Here is a 14,101-nt window from a genome sequence, read left to right as displayed (position 1 = left end):
AAATGGTTCCTGAGGGAGACGCAGACACGCCTTTACAGGGCAAGACAGCACAAGAAAAGTGAAGATAGGCAGCGTGTACAAAAGCACAGACAAGGAGTAGAAGAGATAATTTCAGTGCAGTCATTTCCCATGTTAACTTCAACAAACTCTGGCCCCATCGCTTCTCCTCCAGTGTGTGATGGGTCAGCCTCATGGCAATCCTCAGAGCTCCCAGCGGGAGTGATACCAACCCAGAGATGTGGCCCTGACTGTAAATTCATGGCTTGTGTTGTAGCTGTCTGCCCAGCCAACCGGTGCCATGAGGCAGCAGAAGAAAGAAGTCGAAAAATGGTGTTAAAGTCAAACATAAAGGGAGGCTCTAATGAATTAAACACATCAAGCTAAAGATGCCCTTTAAAGCATTTAAATGGAGAAGATCAGAGAGTGGTGCTCTAAGCTCCTTGGACCTATTTTCCCCAAAGCTTTTTTGAGTCAAAAGAAAAAAGACACAGCATCCTTAAAAGCCCAGGCATTTTGTAAACAACACATCCCTCCTCACAAGGACTAAGTGTTTTCACAGAGCTCTTAACAGGCTGAATGCCTAACAGGGATGTCCAAACACGAGATGGAGAATTGAATCCTTGTCTGAGGGTTGAGCCGTGAAAAGTGAAGCATCAATATCCTTGTAACAGCTCTCTTATTTATAGTAAATGGATTTCATTTTTACAAGTCACCGTAAAGACATACACGTTTTCAATAAGTCAGTCGCAAATAAAAGTCTAACGACAATTAAGGAGATGGGTCCGTCAGAATGTTAATGTACGATATGCGCCTGACACGCATACAGTGGCGAGGGTATATGGGCTATTAGGACGCCTGCCTTTCAGAAAGCCTGCACTTTCAACCCACTCGCTCTCCTCCTCACAGGGACATGAAAACATCAATTTCCTAATGGCCCACTCATGTGAATCATCGCAATACAGCCTAAAGAAATTGTGACAGTGCTGCTCAGGCTGATGCATCGTTAACATTGTAGAGCAAAAGGGAAGGCAGAGACATGACCAGCCGGCACATTAATCCCACCAAACAATGAAGCCTCAGACACAAGCACCACTAATCACTGGTTCTGACAGGCAAACATAATATGACTAGAGTTGTTGTTTGTGTGAAATGAAAAGGTTTTAGCAATACCGGTGTGAAAACAGGGGAACGTGAAGTCACAGCAGATGTTTGGCTGCTTTGATTAACTGTCTAAATCTGCAGGGATCTCACCAGTAATGATTATGTAATGACTGCACGGCAGTCCCTGATTTTTGTCTTCCTGTCAGCTTATTAGGTCTCAGGTTGATGTGTTGCATTTGATCTTTCAATTAGCTTTTCCGCATGTGCAATTAGCTCATGAAATTGGAACCGAGGTATATTTTTCAACAATTCGATGAGCCAAATCTAATGCGCCACACAAACACAAAAAGTCCTTGCAGCAGGGACACCTCGGTACTCCTTAAGCAGGGACATGGAAACTTTAGTAATACGATTTTCTGCATTCTGCTGGATTTTTAGTGCGTATGAATCATGAAGTAATGACCCGACAACTGAAGCTCTGGTTCTTTTTTGTCATGTGTTTGATATTCATGAGTTCATGAGGAAATTCAAACAGACTTTTCTCGCTATTACTTTGTTGCACAAACAAACGACTAGAATCATTAGAAAGCTCAGGTTGTGATTTTTTCATTTCATACACTATGGGCTGCACTTTGTAAAGTGGGCTGAATAAAAAGACGGGGTGTGAATTTTGAGGCAAATTCCGCCTGTTAGGCTCTTCTGTAATTGGTCTTTTGACATAGGATGATAATGTGGCATCAGTGACATTCACTATGTTAGTCTGCTAGCATTTTTATTTTCATAACTGACTAACATGGAAGTACCTTGTATGAAAACAGTCAGTTTTGGTATTTGGCAGCTTCTGCAAAGACCTTTACTCTCTTGTTTCTCCTTCTCTGATCTACCTTTTCTTTTTTTTCCCTCCATTACTCATACACCACCCAGTAATGCTTGAGTCTTTCAGGCCTCTGTGTCTGACTGTGAAGTTCCTTGTTTCTATTGTAAGTATGTGTCATAGCAGTCACGATACGGAACTCAAAAATGTTCTTATTTTTTTGGCCATATATGCAGGCCAGGCCGCCAGAAAAACTCTGTGTGTACCTGATGGGCGGTCTGGGCCGTCCATTGCAGTCCATTTGTAAGGCACTTGTATTTATTTTTCCTCATTAAAGTATTGAAATTGTATCTACAGCGTGTGCGCGATTCATGTTTGTTGTGCACAATTGACAAAAATCTGTATTTTTTTTCATTCTTTTTTCCAAAATAGACCTTCACTTATCTCAGCTGCTGCTACGGAGAATTCATACTGGCCAGAAAAGAATCCTAGCTCGTGAAAAATAAATACTGTCCTATCCCACAAATCATGCATATCTGCAAAGGGTTAAAAACACCAGGTTTTCTGGCTTATTTTTGAAGTATCCTGAGATTTCATTTTCTCAAACTATCATTATTTCCACTGGTTAATTTTTATTGCAATATCTTAAAGCAGTGCATGTTGTTTCTGTGGAACACAAAAATTACCTAGCTTACAGGAATGAATGTTTGTGTCTATTCAAGATGAATCCCCCAAAGGGTTTGAGATAGATTTTCGGGAGTGGGTGTCCCATCAAGTACTAGACTGTGTTCTCTTAAGCAGTTTTTAGCGTCTGATGAAATCCACATTTGGAACAAGATCAAGCCAATCAAATTTCAACAGTGCCAATAACACGCTCGTGCAAATACGGATGGAAATAGCTTGTTACAGATTATTCCCCGAGGTAAAGATCTCATGAATTTGTGTGTGAAAAGAATGTTAAAGTCTTACGAACATCAGTGCATTGTTTACCAAATCTTTCCAAATGTTTTGTGGCTCCAGTCTTAAAAACAGCTGCATGAACAGAAGGCTAGTAAATATGCTGGCCAGCCATGAGTCAGGACACTCTTTGGGTCTCTGTGCGTCTATTGCACTCAATCTTGTTAGTTATAGCGGAATGTAAAAGCTGAATACACGCTATTGTGTGATTTAAGTAAACATGCGTATAATAAAATTGAGGATTTCTGCCCAGCCACATTGTAAAATTGCTAATTCATATTTTCCATACAGTCCAGTGGGATGCAATAAATAAAAATGTGTTCAATCATTTGCATTTTAATAGAGCAGAGGTGAGGCGTTGCATCATTTTGTTCAGTCCCAGAAGAGCAGAGAGAAAGAGAGCAGAGAGCAAATATTTAAAGTCCATAAACTGAAACAAATTCTCTTTATTCACATTGAGACATAGGGCACCTTAACCCTAATGAATATTTAATTTTTCTATTCAGATTTATTAGCGGACTTGCTGCGAAGAATAATAAATAAGTATTGGTTTAAAAACTCGCAGGTGGAAGGAACAACTTACCAGGACATTCCTAGTAATTTCACACGTAGGAAATACATCTTGCAGCATACGGAGTAGCAAGTTTTTTTATTGATTATGATGAAACCTGTGCAGAATAATATCCACAGCAGGGTCTGCAGGAATGGTTGATCTATGTGGACAGCATATCCTCATCTTGGTAGACGGTATATGTCTCAGTCAAACCCTTAGCCCTGAAACCTGCCAAGGAGTATTAAATATTTGATTAAATGTCTCCGTGTTGACTTTGTGACTTGTTTCTCACTTCTGTAACATATTGTCTTATCAATTTTCAAAATTTGACAACCCACCATCCAGTGTGTGATGAAAAGTTTTCGTTGTAATTCAGGTTTTTCTATATCTTATTTGTGCTCTTATTAGATGCTCCTAAATTGACAGTAAGACTGGCTGAGGTCAACCCAGGCAGTCAAACTCTGCAGGTCTGATAGACTGTCACACCCGAACAAACCAATACTCTGTCTTTAAAATGTGTGAGCACTGGGTAGAAAATATACTTTGGCAAGCAAGTCAGAAAGCTTGTCTGGGACATAATGAAGCAGGCAACATTCTTAAGCCTCCTAGTTACCAGTGCAGAGCAGTTCTCTCTCTCTCTCTCTGAACAGCATGTTGTCCCGTGCAGGCTAAGGCTGTTACATCTGCCCAGGCTCTCCAAATCTCCTCTTTAATTCATTCAGCAGACAGACAAGGTGATATGCCAAGGAGCGGGCGATAGCCTCACAGTCATTCAAAAACCCTGCATATATTTTCCAAAAGTCGCCAGCTCCACAATAAAGTCTCATTTGTAACTCATTTTTAAAAAATGATTCTCTGTTCAGTAATATATAAAAGGCCACTATCTGAGATTTTAATGGTTATTGCATATCTTTGTAAGAATGTGTGAAGGATATGCTGGCTACAGCACTTGCATTTACTCTGCCAGGGGGACGAGCCAGCATCAGAAAATACATCAGTGGAGGAACGTTTAAGAGATTTCAGGGAGAGCTGTGAAGATAAGGGTAATGGCTGTAATAGTACACTAATCCAATTACAGATATTACATTACATTAAATTACAAAACTTCCCTTTTATATTGAGGTATTACCGAGGCAGGGGTCACAGTGCAGCTGGGTTGCCATGGCTACAAAATGCCACAGTTAAATGAAACGCAGAGTGAAATGTAAGACCCACACGTACATCACAGCTACAAGCCCGAAATATTTCCTCCATCATCAGACATGTGATAGTCAGGCTGAGAGAGCAGATGGAGTCACGCTGATCAGAAGCACAGCACAAGCTCATGACTGTTGATGGATAGGTACATGATGAGATGTGTCTAAACAGGCAGGTATTAACTGAACAGCTAGATAAAGGAAATGAAGTCACACTTTGCTGTCATGTTCTTGTGGAGGGAGGGATGCAGTAAGCAACCTGATCTCATGGAAAAATGCAGGATTACCACAAAACTTACCACGAACACTACACATCAAGAGGCAGCATGGTGGTGCAGTGGTCAGCACTGTCACCTCACAGCAAGGAGGTTCCGGGTTGGAGTCCCAGCTCGGGCACGGGATCTTTCTGTGTGGAGTCTCCATGTTCTCCCTGTTCCTGCGTGGGTTCTCTCTGGTACTCCAGCTTCCTCCCACAGTCCAAAGACATCAAGAGGGGACGAGGCTGATTGATACTCTAAATTGACTGTAGGTGTGACTGTGAGTGTGAATGGTTGTCTGTCTCTATGTGTTGGCCCTGCGATGGACTGGCGACCTGTCCAGGGTGAACCCCGCCTCTCGCCCGTAGCCGCTGGGATAGGCTCCAGCCCCCTGTGACCCTTAACAGGAATAAAAGTGGATGGATGGATGGATGGATGGACTACACATCACATTATGCAGATATTCGTAGTTTTATTTTATCTCTGTCACTGCCAATTGCATCTTGTAGTCACAATGGTCTAGTTAGGTTAAGAACACTTGCATTAGGAGGGCTAATGTTCCTCTTGCTTTATTCATTTTCTCAATGTGTCCTCTGGACTGAGTGGTGAGAAGGGGTGTGGCGAAACTTTTTTTGGTCAAATGGGCATCACCAGGAAGTTTATGTGTGCTTGGCTGCAGCTATTAACTACTGACGAGGCTCAGGTGTGTCAGGGGGGCTAATGTTGATGTCAGTGAGACCCCTTTATGTATCATCACCTGAGAACTCCTGTCAGCCATTCAGACAAACTCTCTAACCACGATGAACTGGTCTTGTTTTAGCACAAACCTTTAGCCTGAACTGAAACCCGTGTACAGACTCAAGTCTCCCAGGAGCAGCGACCTTTTTACTCAGCAGGGGAGTGACAACGCCACCAGTGGGCTAAACCCCACTCTCTTGTCACTCATTTTGTCCACTTTTCACTTCAACAGTGCACCAGTCCATCGGTGCAGCACCAATCGACTTTCATACAGGATTTTAGGATTCACCATTCCGCTGTCTGTTTTATAGTCTGCATCAGTTTGCACTCTGTTGAGCCAGTAGGTACAAAAATGTGTGAGCAGGCAAGTGTGTGTAGAGGCAGATGTTCAGCATGTTTGTTAACTCTGCAAGCTTGCATTCTAGCAAGTTTTTTTGTGAGAGTTTGCATTCACTTCACAGTTTTTGAACCATCTTTATAAAAAAAAAAAAAATCTGTTGAAGCCTGACATTTAGTGTGTTCACGCAGTGTTTTCAGGTTATTTCATGTATTCACAGCTTCACTTGAACTGTGCTGCCACCTTGGAATGTGGTTTTGAGACACCATGGTCATGACACATATTTCTATGAAAATGGATGGGCAGAATGCGAAAGAAAGATCCAATAACAAAACACGTAAAAAATTTCTGTAAGATACACAAAACAAACCAGCTTCATTTACTTAAATTCCCTGGGATGTGAATGACTTCTATTCTGCTTTTTATTGGGTCCAGTTCCTCCTTCCACCATATTTTGAGACCAATTAAATTCAATAGCTTGCAGAAACTGAGCTTGAATTTTGACAGGTTGACAAGGTTTAGTATTTCTTTTTTCAAAAAAATAAAAATTTGAATACAACCAAATTAATGAAGCAATGATTTTTACTGCATTTCTTTTAATGAGTTCCACAAAAAAATGTATTCAGTCAATTAAAATAAATATGTGAAGGTCACATCACTAAAACAAGGTATTTTAAGACATGTACTGTATTGTTATACACTGAAAATGGAAAAAAAAAATGAAAAAAAGAGTCCATCATACATCTCGTTTTCCTTTTTCATTGACATTTCAATATACTATTAACACAATTCTTCATCTCAATATTTTCCTCAGTTAAGATAATAACACATTTGTGTCTAAGTTAAGATTCAATTGTTTCAGCCTCATAGATTCAACTGTGAGGAAGATAGCAGTCACTGATTGCTCAGCATGGTGAAAAGATGTCATGTGGAGAGATGTGCAAAGACAACACCCTGGAAAGCAGTATTTCATTCTGAGCTGTCAAATAAAAAATGTGTTGTTTGCCTTGATATAAACATTACATTTACGCCTCCAAAAAAAAAAGGCAAAACAAAACAACATATCAGGTGAAGGGTGCAACATGTGGAACGACACCTTGTGATAGTCTTTTTCAGGTGGAACTTTTTGGATGTGCGCCGCAACATTGTTAGCTTGAGATACGTCAGCGGTTTTGCTCTAGCAGCATGACTGAAGCTGATCTGAGCACACAGTCAGCCTGCGCTGGCAAAACAAAAACAACGGGGAAAAAAAAAAAAACTAATCTTCAATCAGTTACACCTTCCGAAAACACAGAGGGTGCAGCAAAAATCTGTTGTTTAAGCTGACAGTGCAGCTTGGTGGACAGGTCCGTGCTCAAACAGTGATATATCACCACAGTCATGGCTATGCCACTAAGCTGTATTGTCTTTTTTACAGGAGCCTAATCATTGTAAAGTTTGAGAGCCAAGGAATTACAGGATACAAGCATAATCAATCTGTCAAACTCTCTGAACCCCTGCTCTCCTGGCAGAGATTCAGGCAGTGAATTAATCAAAGGAACCTTTATTGCCAAATTACTGACGTGGGTTTACAGATAAATTTCTCCTGGCTGATGCCAAACGACAACCCTGAGAGTGATTAATTTCACTCTACTCTGGTGATTGGCAAGACACTCCAACTGAGGATGGCGTATTACCATTGTGCCACGCACCATCACGTGTTGCTCATTTCTCGGGAGTACAGAAATTCTTCCTTTTCCAGCTGAGGCAGAAGGGGGAGGCGATGACATCGTCTTGGGTGATTCTAACTGAAAGAGGCACTGAGTGACGCCCCAAGGGTCGGTGGCCCAGTAAAGCCCTCAATTTGAGCAGGTGACAGGATTGAGTTATGTGGTCACTGTCCTGTCAAATGCAATAAGAAAAGCAAGGGAGAGAAAAGCCCGAGGTTTACTTGTGTCTGACCCAAGCTTCATGTAACACAGAGATCCAATAGCTGCTTCAGGAAATAATGCAGCCATGTTGGAATTAAATGAAAGGCTGGTATATATCCCCTCCTTAGCTGAATATGTGCTTGGAGCTCCCTGCAAATATTCTAATGCACATCCACTGCAATAGGAAAGATAATCATAATCCTACCACACTGCTCAAAAACTGCTACAAATTTGTAAGTGGAGCTCAAACATTACTACCTTTTGATCTTTGCCTGTTAGCCTAAACACCCTTATCACGCTTGATATCAGTCCCGCGGAGAGAAGCGAGATCAATCAAATCCATTATCTGGCTTTTGTGTTTATCACTCTTTAAAGTTGCAGCAGGGGCTGGTGTTGTCATAGAAACCGCTGCAGTGGGGAAAAAAAGGTTAGATTGTTGTTGAACCTGGTAGGATGCATGGAGTAATGAGAGTCATCATTATGTGAGATACCAGCAGCAAAGGAGAAGAGACCATTGTTTATTTTGTTTGCTTGAAAAGCAAGGCCTTATAAATTAATGTGCAGCGGTGACTGCAAATTGTCTTAATCCTCTATGAAAATGCAGGGGACGATGTTGAGGCTCACCGGTAATATTGAGCTAAGGCAATATACTGCCACAGGTGCAGGGATTTGGCTGAATTCCTGCATAGTAATAATAGTCAATGACAGAATTTTGTTTTCAGAGAGCGGCATTGGTTTATACCCACACCACAATACAATCATCCTGCCTTCCTTCAATTGAGTCTGGCCCACCTGCAGTAAAGCTGAGGCACGGTGTGATGTTTCTTGAGGACTGCACATTAGCTTTCACACCAACCGGGGAGCTTACTGAGCATCCCCAATAGTGCTTACAAGCTCTAAGACATCAGGCTATTTGTAACAAGTGTTTGCACTCCAATTTTACAGAGACGTGACCATGAGAGATCTCCTATGTGCAGAGCCATTTTCATGCGTTGGTTTTTTTTGTTTGTTTGGTTTTTTTTTTTGGTACATTTATCAGGGAAAGGAAGGACTTTTTGTTGATGAAAAAACAAATATTCCTTTCCGTTGTTCATGGTGTGTTTTGTAGAAATTCTTAAAGCTATAAAATTGCATACTTCCCAGGGGTGAGTGGAGTATAAAGCATAAAGTATTGAATCCATGACAAGTGGAGAGGGCTGGGGGGTGCTTCCTCAGAGGAATGTAAAAAGAAAATAACAATGCAAATAACCTGACTTCTGGTGAAATTTTATTGAATACATTACTGCCTTAGAGTATGATATAAACTTGTTCCCACTGATAATTGTCAATGAAAACCAAAATTCACTGCTACAAAATACATAGGACATTCACATGAAGGGGTGAATTCGTCAAATGTTGTTGTTGTTCTGAACAGTTTTAGTGGATTTGTTCGCCCCATAGCAGGTGAAGATAACCCGACCCCCTGGTCCAGATTTCGGGGCTGCAGGGTTCTGGCTAACTTGTGCTTATGCAGTGTTTAGCTTAGAGAAAGGGTGGTAATCCTGTCAGCCATATTGATGGAGATCCTTATCGCAATCTCTCTCATTTTTGTCGTAGTTTAGTTGTTTTAATCCATGGAATATCAAGTAAACCTGTACTACTAAATGGGGGCCCACAGTGTCGTGACTGAACATTTTATTTTACCAGGCCTACTCAAGCATCTTTACATGTGAATGAATGTGCAAGGACACAAATAATTTGAGGCAATATTCACACTATTTGACATCGGGCCAATGGGGGACACATTTTTCATGTTCTAGACCCCCAAGTTGACTTTCAAGAAGCAACAGATGCACGCGAGATGAGGTTTTAGCCAATCGGGCCCTTTGTGGCTGGAGACATTTAGTTTGAGGCTGCAATCAGATTCCCTTCACTAAGAGCTCTGATCAATCATCATGCTTGATGCAATTTTAAATGATTTCATGATTTTTTTTTTGGTTTTAAGGTTTGTTTTTTTTGTTTGTTTTGTCTTTTGTTTTTTGTTTGCATTTTTACAAATTTCCACAAATCCACAATTTAAGTGGCCTGCAGGAACTGTGACATCACAGGTATAGAAAGACAATCCTGACCCAATCTTCAGCACTTACTGTGTGACGCCAAAGTGTCTGATGCACTGAAAATGGACTTTATATTAAAGCTCCATGCATTCCATGTGCAGCAGTCAAACTTATGATATGAAAATATTTGCATATTTATATATTCCAGAATTTTTTAACTAGGGAGAAGGAGTACGTGGGATTTTTAGGAATTTAATGTGGCTGTTATGATTTTTTTTCCCCCCATAAAATCCATGTCAGACACATTATAGACATTATTAAATATTTTTATGAGTGGGACATGTGTGTGGAGAGTGGGGGGAACTTTAAGTGCAGCACAGTGAAAGAGATTTAAATTGTCATCGGCAGCACACACAGACAGGCATCAGTCGTCCCTACATCACCATAAAAGATTAAATCATGGAGCAGGAGGACAGTGAGAAATGGCTCTCTTTATTCTGTCTTAGTAGCTGGATTGACTATTTTTAATAACAAATTTACTACTACTTTTTATTATTATCATTAATGTTACAACTAAGAAGTTAATGGAAGTTTCTTTTCAGTAGTTTTCAGATGTTTTTGAGGTATTCTGATGTGACGAGATGAGGCACCAACAGTGGACCGGGGGTTATTACTGTGAGATCATCGGCCGCTGGGAAGGCTAGTGGTTTGTACTCAGCTGAAACTGAGCGGCTTTGTTCTTGAAAACTGGTTCTCCTTTGAAAGTTTTTCCAAACTCAAGAACCACAAACATGTCCTTAGAAGTAATATTGGGTTTCAATGGGACAAAAAAAATATCCCTCTTAAAATACAAATAGACCAACAGCCTGCGGCTTCACAGCTATACTTAATTAAAACTGGACTGTTCGCTCTCCTGAGGGATTACTCCTCGGAGCAGAGAAATAGTAAACATTGCCGATTTTTGTTCTTATTGGATTATTTGAGTTTGTAGATGCACACATCAATTTGCCACATATCTTTTTTGTTTGAGTCTCTTGATAGCCAAAAGCAATAACAAGAAATAGCAGCTGTAAAATGTTACATCTTTTTGTTTGTTTTGTTTCAAATATGTTCCTTGTACAGTTCTGGACTGTTAGGTTTAAATTTGTTTTTGTATCTGGGGGTACTCAGACATTTGACATGGCTGTGGGGGAGGGGGTATTAAGTAGGCGTACTTTAAATCCTGACGAACATTGAGTGGGATGAAAGAAGTACACGGGTAATGTGACTTCATGCTGACATTAAAAATCATGTATCAAAACCTAAAATGGCCACAGGTGGTGAGTGTCACTGTTTTTTTCAAAGTTGATCATACTTTAACATGAATTTGTTTTGGAAAATATTGTTTTTTTATGGACATATTAAAGAAAGTAGCTAGGTAATTGTTTTAGATTATGTTATTTTTGTCTTTTCTTCAAATTTGTCAGTAATTTATTTTTCCAAAATTTGCCCATATAAGGGCTAGGTTTGTGGAATTAATTATTAAAAAACATCCTATATATATATATGGAGAGAGAGAGAGAGAGAGAGAGAGAGAGAGAGAGAGAGAGAGAGAGAGACTAAAAAGCTGCATTATGGTTTGTTTTTCTGAATAGTATTAGAAGTGGCATCGAGTGGCAAACCAGTTAAAATGACTGGAATAAAAATATAAAGACAGACAGCCAAAACCACCTCCCACACTCCTGAAGTATGCATCTGGCTGCAGGACACAATACATGAATGCTGTACACAAGCAGGTATTTTAATTGGTACAGTGTTCCAGATCAAAACCACTTGGAGCAAAAAGTGATAAAATGTTCAAGGAAAGGATTATTTTAGTCCTTACTGGTGGGCCGATTTCTCGTTCTGAAATGACGAAAGGATCTGAAGATGCCCCTCGATACTGGTCACAATCAAATCATGAGTACACCCACCCCAAAACACGCTGTGTCTTCGTACGCAGGTCTTTTGCACATTTTGCTGACAAGCAGAGATTCCACCCAGAAATCTCTCAGCAGGGTCCGTATCAAAGAGGAAGGACGGGCCTCCCGCAGCGAAGCACACACCTCTTTTGAACCTTCCCGTGCACATGTATACAACGAACACGGTCTGATGTCAAAGTGCTTCATTTTGACTCGCAGTTATTGTTATCGCTGACGTTCGTAATATTTACATGTAACAAATGAAAAAGAAGGCAATCTGAAGGGCATTAGACATCCAGTTCCATAGCTTTGATAATTCTCCAATCTGTTTTATGCTGCTCACCTTGAATCCCCAGTATGCACATTGTATCACATCAGCAGACATATGGCATGTGTTGTTGTCACAGTCAATGTAAATAACACATTTGTTAGTTCTCATGTTAGAGGAGCGTCAATTGGAATTACCAAGTTATGTTTAAATCCTCTGAAAAAGCTTTATTTCCAAAAAAAAAAAGACTCTTTTTTTTTTTTTTTTTTTTACCTGAAACATGAGAATTTAGCTTTTCATGTTCTAATTCATGTTTAAACTATGTAGCGACGTCGACAGATGCATACACTTTGCTTCAAGAGTATCCAACTACCCCACAGATCCTGTTAGGTGAGATTTTCAAGAGTGAAACCAAAAAGGTTTTAGATTTAAAACCCCCGACAGCATCATCACAGGTATTTGCTGATGAGGGAGCTAGCAACACTGCAATGGCTCCCTTTTTACTTTTGTTTAGTGTTCAGTTATTTTTTTCTAGTCTTTTGATAGATTCAGTATGTGGCTGTATGAACATTTATTCCCATGACACCTTTTTCCGACACCCAAGGGGGCCCACTTCTGCTTTCACCCGCCTGAGTGCGGTGTTTCTGTTAGTGCCCCGCATCGTGACCCATGATGTAAGATTTTGTCTTCTGGGAAAATATAACATTTCTTTCATTTTTGACACAAAAAAATTATATGGCTATATCCTGCGGAGTCTTCTGACTTTCAAACCTTGCTTTTGGGCTGGAGCGAGTAACAAATATGTCTTCTTTCATACAAAAGAACAAAAAACCTTTTTCGTAGGGGCGTAACCTCAAACTGCCCACAGATTCACTCCCAAAATGAGGAAGGGATTTTCAGGAAGAACACTACAAAAGAACTGTATCCATCACAGACAATACCGCAAATAATTGATGTCACTGGTCAATGGTCTTTCAAGATGTAAAACTAAAACTTGTGGTCAGGGGTTTCTCAGGTTACTCATTTTTATCTCAATGATGGCACCTTTACCCTGTGAATGAAGATATTGCTGCTCCTCTCGTTAAAACACCGGGTCATAATCTGATGATGTATTCAATATGTAATGACTCTTGGTGGAGGTCAGTTCTCTCCAAGTGCACTAAGAACTGTCAGGATCTTTTTCTTTTTTTTTTTAACCCATGATATTTACCAAAGAATCTCACAGAAAGCCAAAATGATTATACAATTCCACCATATACACCAAAAAAATATAAATGGTTTAATTCACCTTGACGGACGAATGCAGGGCGCAAATCAAACCTTTATTAACCATGCATGCATCGGTTGAATAAGTAACTTGTATGAAAAGACTGAATTAATGAGGAATTGTAAAAGCAGAGCCACAAAAACAGCAACTACAAACACTGCAAACAACAGTTCGAGCCACAGAAATTATGCACGGGAGAGGAGAGCGATTACCACTTTCAGATTATTTGCAGTTTGTGATCAATTACATGATCTGCTTAATATCCGAATGCTAAATTTCATTGCACTCATAAATGGAAATAAAGATTCTAATCACAGGTTTTTCAGAGAAGAGTTTTAAAAGACACTAGAGACGCCTTGTCAGCTTGTTTGATCTCTATAGGGAATGTGTTCCACAGTTTGTGAGCTGTAACAGTAAAAGCCAGGTCACCTTTGATCACTAGTCAAGACCGCATAATCACCAGAACACCATCCGCCAATCTAACAACACCCCGGCACATGGGGGGGAGGGATTAATACGTCCTTGATGTAATTTAGAGCAAGGCCATTTAATGCTTCAAAAGGTGATAAGTTGAATTTTAAAGTTAATGTAACAGGCAGCGAGTGTAACTTGGCAAATGCAGGATTTATATGTTCATATTTCTTAGTGCCAATTAAAATCTGGGCAGTGGTGTTGTGTTGGAGTCGGGCGAAGGGAACTCTGACTGATGCTGGCATCAAGTCTACTG

This window comes from Aulostomus chinensis, chromosome 6 (assembly GCF_037954235.1).
Source record: "Aulostomus chinensis isolate RoL2024-O1b breed Wild chromosome 6, RoL_Achi_v1.0, whole genome shotgun sequence".
NCBI classification, from domain to species: Eukaryota; Metazoa; Chordata; class Actinopteri; order Syngnathiformes; family Aulostomidae; genus Aulostomus; species Aulostomus chinensis.
Note: the sequence above shows the minus strand (reverse complement) of the source record.